This window comes from Triturus cristatus, chromosome 3_2 (genome assembly GCF_964204655.1).
Source record: "Triturus cristatus chromosome 3_2, aTriCri1.1, whole genome shotgun sequence".
Classification (NCBI taxonomy): Eukaryota; Metazoa; Chordata; class Amphibia; order Caudata; family Salamandridae; genus Triturus; species Triturus cristatus.
The window spans coordinates 148,458,901-148,474,941 of record NC_140584.1 but is presented as its reverse complement, the minus strand read 5'-3'; the positions used below and the strand labels follow the sequence as shown (position 1 = coordinate 148,474,941).

General features: G+C 44.8%; 1 long non-coding RNA gene across 1 annotated transcript; it reads right to left on the bottom strand.

Annotated features, from left to right (window-relative positions):
- Positions 1–1,604: 1,604 nt before the first annotated feature.
- Positions 1,605–7,031, bottom strand: LOC146856910 (uncharacterized). The gene is made up of 4 exons (XR_014979516.1): positions 6,909–7,031; positions 6,571–6,622; positions 2,274–2,402; positions 1,605–1,987 (listed from the first exon to the last, which is right to left on the bottom strand). It is a non-coding gene; the product is annotated as an uncharacterized LOC146856910 (long non-coding RNA).
- Positions 7,032–16,041: the final 9,010 nt, after the last annotated feature.

The window sequence follows — 16,041 nt, the reverse complement described above, 5'->3', positions numbered from 1 at the left end:
CAGTCCCCGGGGTAGGAGGAGGGTCCAAAGGGGTCCTTCCTGCATGTGAATACAAAAGTGTCTGGGAGATGGTGGTCCCCAAGCAGAAGGGGATCCAGGAGGCTCGGCCACATATAAATAAGTTACTGCCCTGGAGAGGTGGTGGTCCCCAGGCTGTGTGGGAGGCCATAGAGCATTTCCTGCATTATTTTATTATTACTTTTGTGCCGCGGGGAGGTTGCGGTCCCCAGGGTAGTGTCTCCCCCACATATAAATATACCACTGCACCAGGGAGGTGGCCATCCCCAGGGTTTTGAATTGCCCAAGGAGGGGGGCATGTGTGCCCCTCCTTTATTTTTACCAAGCTCCCATGATTGGCCCCAGCCGGGGGCTTTAGAAAAAAATTGCTGTGGATTTTTGTATTCACCCTCGAATCCGCGGTAAAATTAAAAAAATATTAATAATCTTTTAAAACTTGGCGGGTCACCATCTCCAAGGGGTCAGGGCATTCCTACACTGCCCCCTTTTCTTTATTTTTTACTTTTTTTATGGGACTCAGCTTCAAACCAAGTCCCAAGATGTCAGCCAACAGTTTCTGGTTGAACTGTTGGAAGCCAATCAAATTTTAGTAGGATCCACGAGTTCACTGCAAGGACTCGCGTCCCCAGATATCTATATTTTTTAATTTTAATTTCTCTGAAACTACTAAATGGGGTTACACCAAATCACAATAAGCATGCTTTCTGGACCAACATCTAGCTTTCTGACAAATTTGGTGTAATTCTGTTCAGCAGTTTGGGTTGTAGTCGTGTTCAAAAAATGAAAAATCCCCATAGACAGAACATGAGGGAAACACATTTTGGGACCCCCCATTATTCTCAGCCCCTGCTTGCCGAATCACCCCACAACTTTTAAGACAGCAGCTGAACCCAAAAGGGGAAGCTTTGTGAAACTTTCATACACATCCGTCAAGCAGCGCCAAAGTTATTGGCAAAAGAAAAAAGTTTTTCCTATAAAACTTTGGTCCTAACTATAACTTAAGTTATAGCGACGATATACTTAGGTTCAGGTTTCACTCGCACAAAACTAGTGAAATTCAAATGTTTGTAGTTAGCTGAGCTAACTATAACTGTCAGGGCTCACTTCACCGAGAGCTTCACCCGATTCAGACCTACCTCATCGTCGTTGGATACTAGTTTAGTCAGGGAGCGTGGCGAAGGCCGTCGGTCCTCCTGCGTCGGTTCCCGTCAGCTTTGGAAGACTTCAGGTTAGTGTTCAAAGTCCGCGCATGCCTTTTTAAACAGAAGTGGGCAGTGCGCATGTATTAGAAAAGTGGACGTGACTAGGAACTCTTGAAGTAAACACTGCGCGATATCAAAAGAGTAGTTTCTCGTTAAAATCTATACTGCGCAGATTTAAGAGAGTAGTGTTCAAGTAAAAACGACGCTGCACACCAAAGGATTGTGAGCATCCTCGTAATATTTAATTAGACATTGAGCAAAAATCTAAGGTAGCGTTTCAGTAATCCCTGAGCTACCCAGGAGAAGAAACAGCATTAAAGTTGGCACAGTCATTAGTCCAAACAACCAAGAATTATTCATTAGTTAAATGATAGAATCCCCCATCAAAATTTGATAGCTTTCAATCAATCTTCACTCTACTCCTGATAGTGGTTATATTTATAAATATATATAAATAGTTAGCCACATCAATAAGAAGTTAGTGAGCAGGATTACAAATAAATACTTAAAAAGAAAACTTCTCAGCGACATAATGGCAAGAGTTCAGTGTAGTTTCCAGTCATTAAGAACCAGAGGGTCCCAAACTGCATTACTTATCTACTAACCAAAAAGAAGGAAAGATTTTGGGGAAAAAGTTTGAAAGCAGCAAGTAAGTTAATCGAAAAGAAGCTAGTATTCCTTAAATCCAAAATTAATCAATTCATGTAGAACGTACACTTGCTTTGTTCTTTCTTCTGGAGTAATAGAGTCAAGACATCCGGTATCACCTGTTAAAACAAAATAGAAATAAAACACTTTCAATCAACACATACAATAGAAGAGAGGCAAGCCCGTCGAAGACATCTGGGGAGATAAAAAATTCCTTACTAATTTTTATGCACTGATAATTGAAAAAATATTAAAGGTTTAAGAAAGGTTAAGCAATTGAATTTAGTAATGTTTTAACTTGCAGCCTACAAGAAGAAAGAAGATAGAGGCAGTGACAGAGAACTCAAGAAGAAAACGTGCAGTCTCTTCTTTATCCCAATTCCCCTTTCCCCCCTTGGCACTTACCTGCAAAGGATTTGCACAAGAAACCGGCAGGAACGTATTGAGAGTTGGGGAAAGGCTTCATTCTGCTCCTGTGTGGTTACAAGGAAATTGAGTCCTGACAGAGTGAAGTGCCCAAGTAGGCATCAGCACCTGAGCAGAATAACAGAAGAATTTGACTTAAAATATTTAGGAGCCATTCTAGGAAATATTCAAAGAAGTTTAGACGCAGCTAGAGAAGAAAATCAGATTCTTAGGCAGGAAGTAATTAACCATAAAATGGGAGAAACAGGCTCAAGAACTAATGAAAAACCTTTCACGATTACAGAGGAATCAACAGAGTAACTGTTAAAAACCGTCACCCATTTCCTCTTATTTCAGTGCTCATCGATCAAGTAAAAGAAGCCAAAGTCTACACCCGAGTGGATCTGCGGGGGGCTTACCACTTAGTTCATCTTAGAGAAGGAGATGAATGGAAAACTGCGCTTAGAACCATGTACGGGCTGTATGAATACTTAGTAATACCTTATGGTCTGTGTAATGCCCCAGCTGCATTCCAATACTTTATTAATGATGTACTCAATGATTTCATTGATCAATGTGTTATAGTATACATTGACGACATCTTAATCTATTCCAACAATGAGGAAGAACATTTAACACAGGTTCGAGCTGTCTTGCAACGTTTAAGAGAGAATTCCCTTTACGTAAAATTGGAAAAATGCCTGTTCAAGACTGATACAGTGGAGTTCCTCAGATTTGTCCTATCGCCTGCTGGAATCAAAATGGATCAACAGAAAGTACAAGCAGTGATGGATTGGAAGTCTCCCACAACAATAAAAGAGGTGCAAAGTTTCATTGGGTTTTCCAATTTCTATCGACGGTTTATCCATGATTTTTCTCAGAAAATCCTCCCCCTCACACGACTATTGAAACAAGCATTTACAATGCAATGGTCTCGGCAATATTATAGGTAGAGCTATTGGTATTGCTCATTATTTTTTTATCATTTTTGTATCCCTAAATAAATGGCATTGTCATTTCTATTGGCATTAGCTTTTTTTTTGCATATGTGATACCTATTGCATTAGCAGAGAGAGAGTGAGGTAGTGAGATAGAGAGAGTGAGGTATTGAAATAGAGAGTGAGGTAGTGAGAGAGAGTGAGGTAGATAGAGAGTGAGGTAGTGAGATAGTGAGAGAGTGAGGTAGTGAAAGAGTGAGGTAGTGAGGGAGAGGGATGTTGTGAGGTAGTGATATATCAGCATAGAGTGATGTTGTGATGTAGTGAGATAGAGAGAGGTAGTGAAAGAGAGAGTGAAAGTGAGTTAGTGAGATAGAAACAGTGAAGTAGTGAGATAGAGAGTGATTGAGGTAGTGAGTGAGAGAGAGTGAAGTTGTGAGGTTGTGAGCTAGAGAGTGAGGTAGTGATGTTTTGAGAGAGAGAAGTTGTGAGATAGTGAGGTAGTGAGATAGAGTGGAGTAGTGAGGTAGAGAGAGTTATGGAAAACACAAATTATCTAAGGTGAAGATAAATATAAACGGGACCTGCAGCGTGGACTTAGATGGCCATAAGGATTTTTAACGTAGTTGTTGACGACTTAATCAGTATTGTAGAGCACGTCATCTGAGTTCACGTATCTGCATGTATAGCGCCAAAGAACATTCTTGAAGTGTTCGCAGAGAACAGCGCTTCTTCGTTCAAGACCTCTTCAGTTTAAAGTTATTTATGTGGCAGCCGGGAACAGAGGGCCACAGTTCCACAAGCTCCCAACGAAAAGCGCGCACAAGACACAAACGACTTCAAGATAACAAATACAATACATTGTGCGTGATTACCATAGCTCCTGATGTAGTGGCCAAAGCTGACTTGAAATATAACAACACGAACACATGGTGTGCTCCTGGGCATATTACTATATCTCAATGTGCCCCAGTTCTATGATCATCCGGAAAACCATGAGCTCTTATTAACACGATAATCCCCAGTACAGCTCCTGGCAAGCATGGTACATTGTGCTATATTCATGGCACATTTAGCTTCAGAGTGCCAAGGACGGCAGACAGCGCGGACACTTTCCAGGCTGCAGTTTATGCAAGCAATGTCGGTCGAAATCTGGGTCCAGCTTGAACTGCGATCCAAAATGCACCAATGGGGTTAAAGCTTGGGGTCTCGCAGGTGGTCAGCTGGCTGGCAGCGCACCCTCGACTGTTCTACCGGAGTAAAGTGCTAGCCTGAGGGCAACCGGACACACACCAGCAGGCTCGGTGACAACGAGCGTAGGAGTAAAACAGAAGCGATGGGACGCCAGAGATTGCAGTGTCTGTAAAAAGTTAGTTAACAGCGGGGGTACGTACCTGGTCCTCGTGGCGTCCCTTCCGAGCAGCTGCAGCAGGCGGCCAGCAGTCCGACGAGGAGCACGGGGCTGCAGAAGAGCTCTGGTGCCGCATCCTGGCTTGTGGGTAGCAGCACTCGCACTGCACTGCCACTTAATGCCTTGCATGGGGCTGTTAGGGACAGTGAGCCCTGGGTAGGGGGTCTGAAGCGGGGAGGCTCTGCGTGCATGCAGCAGCGGTGTGTGTGTATGTGGGGGGGGTTGTAAGGATAGATGGGTGTGGTGCACAGCCTCCTCACCGGCTGCTGTTTGTGTACGAGAGTACAGCCAGTGGGGATTTCAGGGCACCAGTCGCGGCCGGCTCGGTGACAACGAGCGTACGAGTAAAACAGAAGTGGTGGGACGCCAGAGATTGCAGTGTCTGTAAAAAGTTAGTTAACAGCGGGGGTACGTACCTGGTTCTCGTGGCGTCCCTTCCGAGCAGCTGCAGCAGGCGGCCAGCAGTCCGACGAGGAGCACGGGGCTGCAGAAGAGCTCTGGTGCCGCATCCTGGCTTGTGGGTAGCAGCACTCGCACTGCACTGCCACTTAATGCCTTGCATGGGGCTGTTAGGGACAGTGAGCCCTGGGTAGGGGGTCTGAAGCGGGGGTGGCTCTGCGTGCATGCAGCAGCGGTGTGTGTGTATGTGGGGGGGTTGTAAGGATAGATGGGTGTGGTGCACAGCCTCCTCACCGGCTGCTGTTTGTGTGCGAGAGTACAGCCAGTGGGGATTTCAGGGCACCAGTCGCGGCCGGCAAAACGGGCGGGTGGATTCGCAGGGGGCGGGGGGGAGATGGAAGTGGCCAGTGGGACGGTAATCTTAAAATAAAAATATTAATAACTGCAACATTTTGGGACCCCCCATTATTCTCAGCCCCTGCTTGCCGAATCACCCCACAACTTTTAAGACAGCAGCTGAACCCAAAAGGGGAAGCTTTGTGAAACTTTCATACACATCCGTCAAGCAGCGCCAAAGTTATTGGCAAAAGAAAAAAGTTTTTCCTATAAAACTTTGGTCCTAACTATAACTTAAGTTATAGCGACGATATACTTAGGTTCAGGTTTCACTCGCACAAAACCAGTGAAATTCAAATGTTTGTAGTTAGCTGAGCTAACTATAACTGTCAGGGCTCACTTCACCGAGAGCTTCACCCGATTCAGACCTACCTCATCGTCGTTGGATACTAGTTTAGTCAGGGAGCGTGGCGAAGGCCGTCGGTCCTCCTGCGTCGGTTCCCGTCAGCTTTGGAAGACTTCAGGTTAGTGTTCAAAGTCCGCGCATGCCTTTTTAAACAGAAGTGGGCAGTGCGCATGTATTAGAAAAGTGGACGTGACTAGGAACTCTTGAAGTAAACACTGCGCGATATCAAAAGAGTAGTTTCTCGTTAAAATCTATACTGCGCAGATTTAAGAGAGTAGTGTTCAAGTAAAAACGACGCTGCACACCAAAGGATTGTGAGCATCCTCGTAATATTTAATTAGACATTGAGCAAAAATCTAAGGTAGCGTTTCAGTAATCCCTGAGCTACCCAGGAGAAGAAACAGCATTAAAGTTGGCACAGTCATTAGTCCAAACAACCAAGAATTATTCATTAGTTAAATGATAGAATCCCCCATCAAAATTTGATAGCTTTCAATCAATCTTCACTCTACTCCTGATAGTGGTTATATTTATAAATATATATAAATAGTTAGCCACATCAATAAGAAGTTAGTGAGCAGGATTACAAATAAATACTTAAAAAGAAAACTTCTCAGCGACATAATGGCAAGAGTTCAGTGTAGTTTCCAGTCATTAAGAACCAGAGGGTCCCAAACTGCATTACTTATCTACTAACCAAAAAGAAGGAAAGATTTTGGGGAAAAAGTTTGAAAGCAGCAAGTAAGTTAATCGAAAAGAAGCTAGTATTACTTAAATCCAAAATTAATCAATTCATGTAGAACGTACACTTGCTTTGTTCTTTCTTCTGGAGTAATAGAGTCAAGACATCCGGTATCACCTGTTAAAACAAAATAGAAATAAAACACTTTCAATCAACACATACAATAGAAGAGAGGCAAGCCCGTCGAAGACATCTGGGGAGATAAAAAATTCCTTACTAATTTTTATGCACTGATAATTGAAAAAATATTAAAGGTTTAAGAAAGGTTAAGCAATTGAATTTAGTAATGTTTTAACTTGCAGCCTACAAGAAGAAAGAAGATAGAGGCAGTGACAGAGAACTCAAGAAGAAAACGTGCAGTCTCTTCTTTATCCCAATTCCCCTTTCCCCCCTTGGCACTTACCTGCAAAGGATTTGCACAAGAAACCGGCAGGAACGTATTGAGAGTTGGGGAAAGGCTTCATTCTGCTCCTGTGTGGTTACAAGGAAATTGAGTCCTGACAGAGTGAAGTGCCCAAGTAGGCATCAGCACCTGAGCAGAATAACAGAAGAATTTGACTTAAAATATTTAGGAGCCATTCTAGGAAATATTCAAAGAAGTTTAGACGCAGCTAGAGAAGAAAATCAGATTCTTAGGCAGGAAGTAATTAACCATAAAATGGGAGAAACAGGCTCAAGAACTAATGAAAAACCTTTCACGATTACAGAGGAATCAACAGAGTAACTGTTAAAAACCGTCACCCATTTCCTCTTATTTCAGTGCTCATCGATCAAGTAAAAGAAGCCAAAGTCTACACCCGAGTGGATCTGCGGGGGGCTTACCACTTAGTTCATCTTAGAGAAGGAGATGAATGGAAAACTGCGCTTAGAACCATGTACGGGCTGTATGAATACTTAGTAATACCTTATGGTCTGTGTAATGCCCCAGCTGCATTCCAATACTTTATTAATGATGTACTCAATGATTTCATTGATCAATGTGTTATAGTATACATTGACGACATCTTAATCTATTCCAACAATGAGGAAGAACATTTAACACAGGTTCGAGCTGTCTTGCAACGTTTAAGAGAGAATTCCCTTTACGTAAAATTGGAAAAATGCCTGTTCAAGACTGATACAGTGGAGTTCCTCAGATTTGTCCTATCGCCTGCTGGAATCAAAATGGATCAACAGAAAGTACAAGCAGTGATGGATTGGAAGTCTCCCACAACAATAAAAGAGGTGCAAAGTTTCATTGGGTTTTCCAATTTCTATCGACGGTTTATCCATGATTTTTCTCAGAAAATCCTCCCCCTCACACGACTATTGAAACAAGCATTTACAATGCAATGGTCTCGGCAATATTATAGGTAGAGCTATTGGTATTGCTCATTATTTTTTTATCATTTTTGTATCCCTAAATAAATAGCATTGTCATTTCTATTGGCATTAGCTTTTTTTTTGCATATGTGATACCTATTGCATTAGCAGAGAGAGAGTGAGGTAGTGAGATAGAGAGAGTGAGGTATTGAAATAGAGAGTGAGGTAGTGAGAGAGAGTGAGGTAGATAGAGAGTGAGGTAGTGAGATAGTGAGAGAGTGAGGTAGTGAAAGAGTGAGGTAGTGAGGGAGAGGGATGTTGTGAGGTAGTGATATATCAGCATAGAGTGATGTTGTGATGTAGTGAGATAGAGAGAGGTAGTGAAAGAGAGAGTGAAAGTGAGTTAGTGAGATAGAAACAGTGAAGTAGTGAGATAGAGAGTGATTGAGGTAGTGAGTGAGAGAGAGTGAAGTTGTGAGGTTGTGAGCTAGAGAGTGAGGTAGTGATGTTTTGAGAGAGAGAAGTTGTGAGATAGTGAGGTAGTGAGATAGAGTGGAGTAGTGAGGTAGAGAGAGTTATGGAAAACACAAATTATCTAAGGTGAAGATAAATATAAACGGGACCTGCAGCGTGGACTTAGATGGCCATAAGGATTTTTAACGTAGTTGTTGACGACTTAATCAGTATTGTAGAGCACGTCATCTGAGTTCACGTATCTGCATGTATAGCGCCAAAGAACATTCTTGAAGTGTTCGCAGAGAACAGCGCTTCTTCGTTCAAGACCTCTTCAGTTTAAAGTTATTTATGTGGCAGCCGGGAACAGAGGGCCACAGTTCCACAAGCTCCCAACGAAAAGCGCGCACAAGACACAAACGACTTCAAGATAACAAATACAATACATTGTGCGTGATTACCATAGCTCCTGATGTAGTGGCCAAAGCTGACTTGAAATATAACAACACGAACACATGGTGTGCTCCTGGGCATATTACTATATCTCAATGTGCCCCAGTTCTATGATCATCCGGAAAACCATGAGCTCTTATTAACACGATAATCCCCAGTACAGCTCCTGGCAAGCATGGTACATTGTGCTATATTCATGGCACATTTAGCTTCAGAGTGCCAAGGACGGCAGACAGCGCGGACACTTTCCAGGCTGCAGTTTATGCAAGCAATGTCGGTCGAAATCTGGGTCCAGCTTGAACTGCGATCCAAAATGCACCAATGGGGTTAAAGCTTGGGGTCTCGCAGGTGGTCAGCTGGCTGGCAGCGCACCCTCGACTGTTCTACCGGAGTAAAGTGCTAGCCTGAGGGCAACCGGACACACACCAGCAGGCTCGGTGACAACGAGCGTAGGAGTAAAACAGAAGCGATGGGACGCCAGAGATTGCAGTGTCTGTAAAAAGTTAGTTAACAGCGGGGGTACGTACCTGGTCCTCGTGGCGTCCCTTCCGAGCAGCTGCAGCAGGCGGCCAGCAGTCCGACGAGGAGCACGGGGCTGCAGAAGAGCTCTGGTGCCGCATCCTGGCTTGTGGGTAGCAGCACTCGCACTGCACTGCCACTTAATGCCTTGCATGGGGCTGTTAGGGACAGTGAGCCCTGGGTAGGGGGTCTGAAGCGGGGAGGCTCTGCGTGCATGCAGCAGCGGTGTGTGTGTATGTGGGGGGGGTTGTAAGGATAGATGGGTGTGGTGCACAGCCTCCTCACCGGCTGCTGTTTGTGTGCGAGAGTACAGCCAGTGGGGATTTCAGGGCACCAGTCGCGGCCGGCTCGGTGACAACGAGCGTACGAGTAAAACAGAAGTGGTGGGACGCCAGAGATTGCAGTGTCTGTAAAAAGTTAGTTAACAGCGGGGGTACGTACCTGGTTCTCGTGGCGTCCCTTCCGAGCAGCTGCAGCAGGCGCCCAGCAGTCCGACGAGGAGCACGGGGCTGCAGAAGAGCTCTGGTGCCGCATCCTGGCTTGTGGGTAGCAGCACTCGCACTGCACTGCCACTTAATGCCTTGCATGGGGCTGTTAGGGACAGTGAGCCCTGGGTAGGGGGTCTGAAGCGGGGGTGGCTCTGCGTGCATGCAGCAGCGGTGTGTGTGTATGTGGGGGGGTTGTAAGGATAGATGGGTGTGGTGCACAGCCTCCTCACCGGCTGCTGTTTGTGTGCGAGAGTACAGCCAGTGGGGATTTCAGGGCACCAGTCGCGGCCGGCAAAACGGGCGGGTGGATTCGCAGGGGGCGGGGGGGAGATGGAAGTGGCCAGTGGGACGGTAATCTTAAAGTAAAAATATTAATAACTGCAACAAGTGACCATACAACTGACCTCACGCCGCACTTCGCTGATGATGCCCAACAGGGTGGAAACGAGTCTTTGAAAGGGGAAGTAGGTAGGAGACACCACCGCCTTTCTCCGAGGCGAAGCAGAAATGCCTCGGAGAAACGCAGCTGCGTTTTCAGATTCGGGGGCGTGTTTCTTTTTCTCTCCTCTTGCCATTGGCTGGAGGAGAGAAAAACACGCCTGAGAAAGGGCGTGGCTAAAAAGTGGAAAGAACACCACGGAACACGCCCCTGAATCTGAAAAAGACGGAGCCTATTTGGAGGGACGGCTCTCTCCTCCAATGGCTGGCCTCCGTTTAGGAAGCCAGCCAATGGAGGAGAGCCAAATAGAGAGGCGGGCTAAAGAGCCACTCTCAGAAACATTAAATCTCCGACTTCCGGTTCTGCCTTCGGCAGACCGGACGGTCCTCGACCTAAAAAGGAGTATCATTCAAATGGTCAGAAGAAGCTGAGGCAGCATTCAAATTGCTCAAGAAAAGCTTCACCTCAGCTCCAGTTTTTTTACATGCAGACCCTACTGAACCGTTTTATGTTGAAACTGATGCTTCGGACTGAGCCATTGGAGGTATTTTATCTCAACGACACAAAGATACTGGACAATTACATCCAGTAGCCTATAGGTCACGTAAATTGAATCCAGCTGAATGTAACTACACCATCACTGAAAAAGAGCTTTTAGCTATCAAAGATGCTTTTAAAGTCTGGAGACATTACTTGATGGGTGCTAAACATACTGTGACAGTTTTCACGGAGCATTGAAATTTAAAATTTTTACGCTCAGCCCGCACCCTTACCCCACGCCAATTGCGTCGCTCTACTTTGCAGATTTCGACTTTGTCATCACCTTGGAGCTAAGAATGGAAAAGCGGACGCCCTCTCCCAATTGGATACACACAACCAAAGAGTGATCATTGATAATCAACCCATAGTTCCCTAAGATAAAATTATTGGAGCTATTACCCAAGGTTCCTTTGAAGCTCAAATTCGGAAAAGTATGACTACCACCGAAATGGAAACCTGGGCTGCAGAAAACTCACAACGTACCATTCAGGATGGTTTTCCGTATCAATATTCTGCCCTGTTTTTGCCTAAGAAAGCTCTTCAGGAACAGGCGATGAAAGACTGTCATGACCATCCAATGGCAGGTCATAAAGGAGTATTAAAGACTGAAGAATTACTCAAGCACTGTTTTTGGTGGCCCTACATGTGTCGAGACATCCGTCAGTACGTTTTGGGATGCAAGATCTGTGCACGGGGAAAATCTGATAGGCAGGCTCCTAAGGGTCTTTTACAACCTTTGCCAACGCCCCCATACCCTTGGCACACAGTGTTTTTAAACCTCATAGTGGATCTGCCCTCCTCTCAGGGATTTAACACTATCTTGGTATGTGTAGATACCTTTAGTAAAATGACACATTTCATACCCTATAAAGGTACACCCACAGCAAAACAACTTTCCCAACTTTTTAATCATAACATTATTCGCCTCCATGGTACTCCCAAGGTTTTGATCACCGACAGGGGTTCGCAATTTCTGTCTCGCTTCTGGAAAGCCTACACCAAGGGTCTAGGTATTGACCATCGCTGTTCTACTAGTTTCCATCCTGAAACCGATGGTCAAACTGAGAGAACCAACCAAGAGTTGGAGCAGTATCTCAGACTTTATCTTCTGGATGAGGAAGGTGACTGGCCTGATTTCCTCTGGACGGCCGAGTATGCTCACAATAATGCCCAAAATGTGTCCACTGGCTATTCGCCTTTCTTTATGAATTATGGTAGACACCCCCATTCTCAGATAGACTTTCGAAACGTGAATGTTCCAGCAGTACAGGACCTTGCCCGCTACTTAACTAGAATTCATCACATAGCCACACAAAATTTGGCATCAGCTAAACATAAGTACAAATATTTTGCAGATTTAAAATGTAGACAACACCCGGACCTCAAGGTAGGGGATAAAGTCTGGCTCTGTACAAAAAACTTACGATTGAAGGGTACTCGCAAATTTCAACCACGCTTTATCGGTCCTTATCCGATAGCGGAGATTATCAATCCAGTGACATTTCAGTTACTTCTCCCAAACACTGCCAAATTCCACGCAGTTTTCGACAGCTCACTACTCAAAAAGGTCCATCCAAACCTACGACAGACAAAACCATCTCCCCCTCTGGTTCTTGATGGTGGGATCGAATACGAAGTCAAAGGAATCTTAGACTCTAAAAAGATTCACAACGATCTCTTTTATCTCATTGATTGGAAAGGCTATGATCCTGAAGAACGCTCTTGGGAACTCAGTTCTAATGTCCATGCCCCTCGGTTGATCAAAGCTTTTCATGCTAAATTTCCTTCTAAACCACGGTTGGAGGAAACCCCGTTGGGAGGGGGTACTGTCAGGGCTCACGGGAGGTTTCCTCCTCGCAGCCCTGTTGTGGCTATTACCTCTACTTCTTTCTCCCAGCGGTCTTACCCAAAGATTGTTCATGCCCAGAGCTGGCGAGTGTGCTGGCGACGTTGGACATCTAAGATGGCCGCCAGCACACTAGTTGTTTAGCAGTCTAGTTCTTTCCTCGTGCCTTCAGAAGCTCAGGTGAAGCACGCACTAACGTTCCAAGGCACACTTCACCGAGAGCTTCTCCGGATTCAGACCTACCTCATCGTCGTCAGATACTAGTTTAGTCAGGGAGCGTCGCGAAGGCCGTCGGTCCTCCAGCGTCGGTTCCCGTCAGCTTTGGACGATTCAGGTTAGTGTTCAAAGTCCGCGCATGCCTTTTAAAACAGAAGTGGGCAGTGCGCATGTATTAGAAAAGTGGACGTGACTAGGAACTCTTGAAGTAAACACTGCGCGATATCAAAAGAGTAGTGTCTTGTTAAAATCTATACTGCGCAGATTTAAGAGAGTAGTGTTCAAGTAAAAACGACGCTGCACACCAAAGGATTGTGAGCAGCCTCGTAATATTTAATTAGACATTGCGCAAAAATCTAAGGTAGCGTTCCAGTAATCCCTGCGCTACCCAGGAGAAGAAACAGCATTAAAGTTGGCACAGTCATTAGTCCCAACAACCAAGAATTATTCGTTAGTTAAATGCTAGAATCCCCCAGCAAAATTTGATAGCTTCCAATCAATCTTCACTCTACTCCTGATAGTGGTTATATTTATAAATATATATAAATAGTTAGCCACATCAATAAGAAGTTAGTGAGCAGGATTACAATTAAATACTTAAAAAGAAAACTTCTCAGCAACATAATAGCAAGAGATCAAATCGTTCAGTGTAGGATCCAGTCATTAAGAACCAGAGGGTCCCAAACTGCATTACTTATCTACTAACCAAAAAGAAGGAGAGATTTTGGGGAAAAAGTTTGAAAGCAGCAAGTAAGTTAATCGAATAGAAGCTAGTATTCCTTAAATCAAAAATTAATTCATTTATGTAGAACGTACACTTACCTTGTTCTTTCTTCTGGAGTAATAGAGTCAAGACATCCGGTATCACCTGTTAAAACAGAATAGAAATAAAACACTTTCAATCAACACACGCAATAGAAGAGAGGCAAGCCCGTAGAAGACATCTGGTGAGATAAAAAATTCCTTCATTCTGCTCCCGTGTGGTTATGAGGAAATTGAGTCCTGACAATAACTCGCACCCCTGCAATGTACTGCTCATGACCTCACCAATTACATCACTCATGACTTGGTCAGTGACATCACTGATGACATCTCAAACGACATCATCCAGTGACTGGGAGTGTTTTTATATATGTATACCAAGGAATATTAGTGAATCAATTGGTGTATGAGTGGCTGTATGAATGAGTCAGTGGGTGCGTGACTGAGGCATCTTAGTGAATGTATGGGTGAGTGACTAGTTGTGTGAATGTCTGTATCATTCTGTCAGTTGGTGTCTAAGTGCCTGTATAGGTGTGTGTGTGGGTTTTTGAGTGGCTGTTTGGATGAGTGATTGGTTGTCTGAGTACTGGTATGGGTGTTTGAGTGTGTGTGTGAGGGGGTGATAGGGTGTGTGACTGCCGATATGGATGAGTCAGTGGGTGAGTCAGTGGCTGTATCGGTTAGTGAGTGCATGTGTGAGGGGATGTATGGGTGAGTGAGTGTGTGTATGGCTATGTGGTTGTGTTAGTGGTATATGGGTGAGTAACTAGGTATGTGAAAGGCAGTATAGGTGAGTGATGTATTTAAGTGACTGTATTGGCGAGTGAGTGAATCTGAGAGTGGCTGAATGGGTGTGTGCTTGTGTCAGTGATTACATAGGTGAGTACATGTTAGTATCTGTAAGAGAAAGCAAGTGGCTGGGTGTGTGTCTGTAACTCTATGGGTGAGTAAGTGGCTGTGTGATTGACTGGGTGAATGAGTAGGTGTGTGTGAGTAGCTCTTTGGTGGTTGACTCAGTGTGTGAGTGGCTGTATGGGTATATGAGTGGATATGTCAGTTTGTTGTATTAGTTAGTGAGTGGGTGTATGAGTGGTTATATGGGTGGGTGAGTGAGTGGCTATGTATGTGTAGATCTATGAATGATTGAGTGGGTATGTAAGTACTGGTATGAGTGTGAATGGGTTTGTGATTGGTTATTTGGGAGTGGGTGTATGAAAGGTTCTCTGGGGTATGAGTGGGTATGTCAGTGATTTTGTTGATGCTGTCATCAGTGATGTCATCAGTGATTTCATTTGAGATGTCATCAATGATGTCACTGACCATGTCATGAGTGATGTAATATGTGAGGTCATAAGCAGTGCATTGCGGGGAGGCAAGTTATAGTTAGCTGCTGAATTTCACTGGTTTTGTATGAGTGAAACATGAGCCTAACTATTATGGGTCTGTAAACTTTGTTTTGTTCAGTGAAAATATAATTATATTTGACCTACTAGCGGTTGCCAGTAGGTAGTTATAGTTAGGGCATAGTTTCCATTGACGAATGTTCACAAATTTTCAAAACTAGTATGCCAATCACCTTAACTTCTGTCTGGAACGTTTCAGGGTGATTTATTAACCGGGAACCAAAAAAAAAGAGGGGGTCCGAAAATGAGTAGTCCCCATGCAATTTTTCATAGGGATTTTGAACACGACTACAGCCCGGAGCACTAAACAGAACTACACCAAATTTGGCAGAAAGGTAGATCATGGTCCAGAAAGAGTATCGTTTGTAATTTAGTGCAAGTCCGCTCAGCAGTTTTGGAGTTATTAAAGGAAAAATAAATATGGATATCTAAGTATGCCGATCCTCCACGGATCACACACATCTGTATGGTGAGAGCCGATTGGCTGACAACACTTCAACCAGGAATTGTTGGCAGTAATCTTGGGATTTGGGACTGAGCCAGAGTTCCAAAAAAAGCAAAATAAAAAAAGGGGGCTGGGTAGGAATAACCTGACCCCCGGGGCCTGGTGGTTGAGTCCCACAAGGACCCCGCCCAGGGCCAAAGCCTGCAATTTTACTGCAAATTCGCAGAGGATCCGCAGTACAAAACTATTTTAAAAAACAAGTGCGGGCTTCGATGCTTGTTTTGCATAAGTCCCCCAGGGAGTGGATTAAGAATTATAATGGGGTGCACTTGGCCCCCCTCCCCAAGCTAATTTCAGCCCAGGGACCCCAGGGCATAGTTGAATAGAAAAAGGGGGCAAGGGGGCCACGCTGCCCCTCCTGGGCCGAATTCGGGGGAGTGGGGTTGCATTGCCCCCCTCCAAGGACGATTTGGCCCTGGGGACCATTACCCCCGGGGCCCGACCATTAACTAATAAGAGGAGAGGGGCTCCCCTCCCAGAGCAATTAATGGCCCTGTGGACCACTTCTATCAGGGATGGGCTCCTGCTAGGCCCCCAGGGTACCCACCACAGAAACAAAGAGGTTTTCGGCTGGACAATCTCTCTTTGCTCTCACGTGGTAGTAGCAATT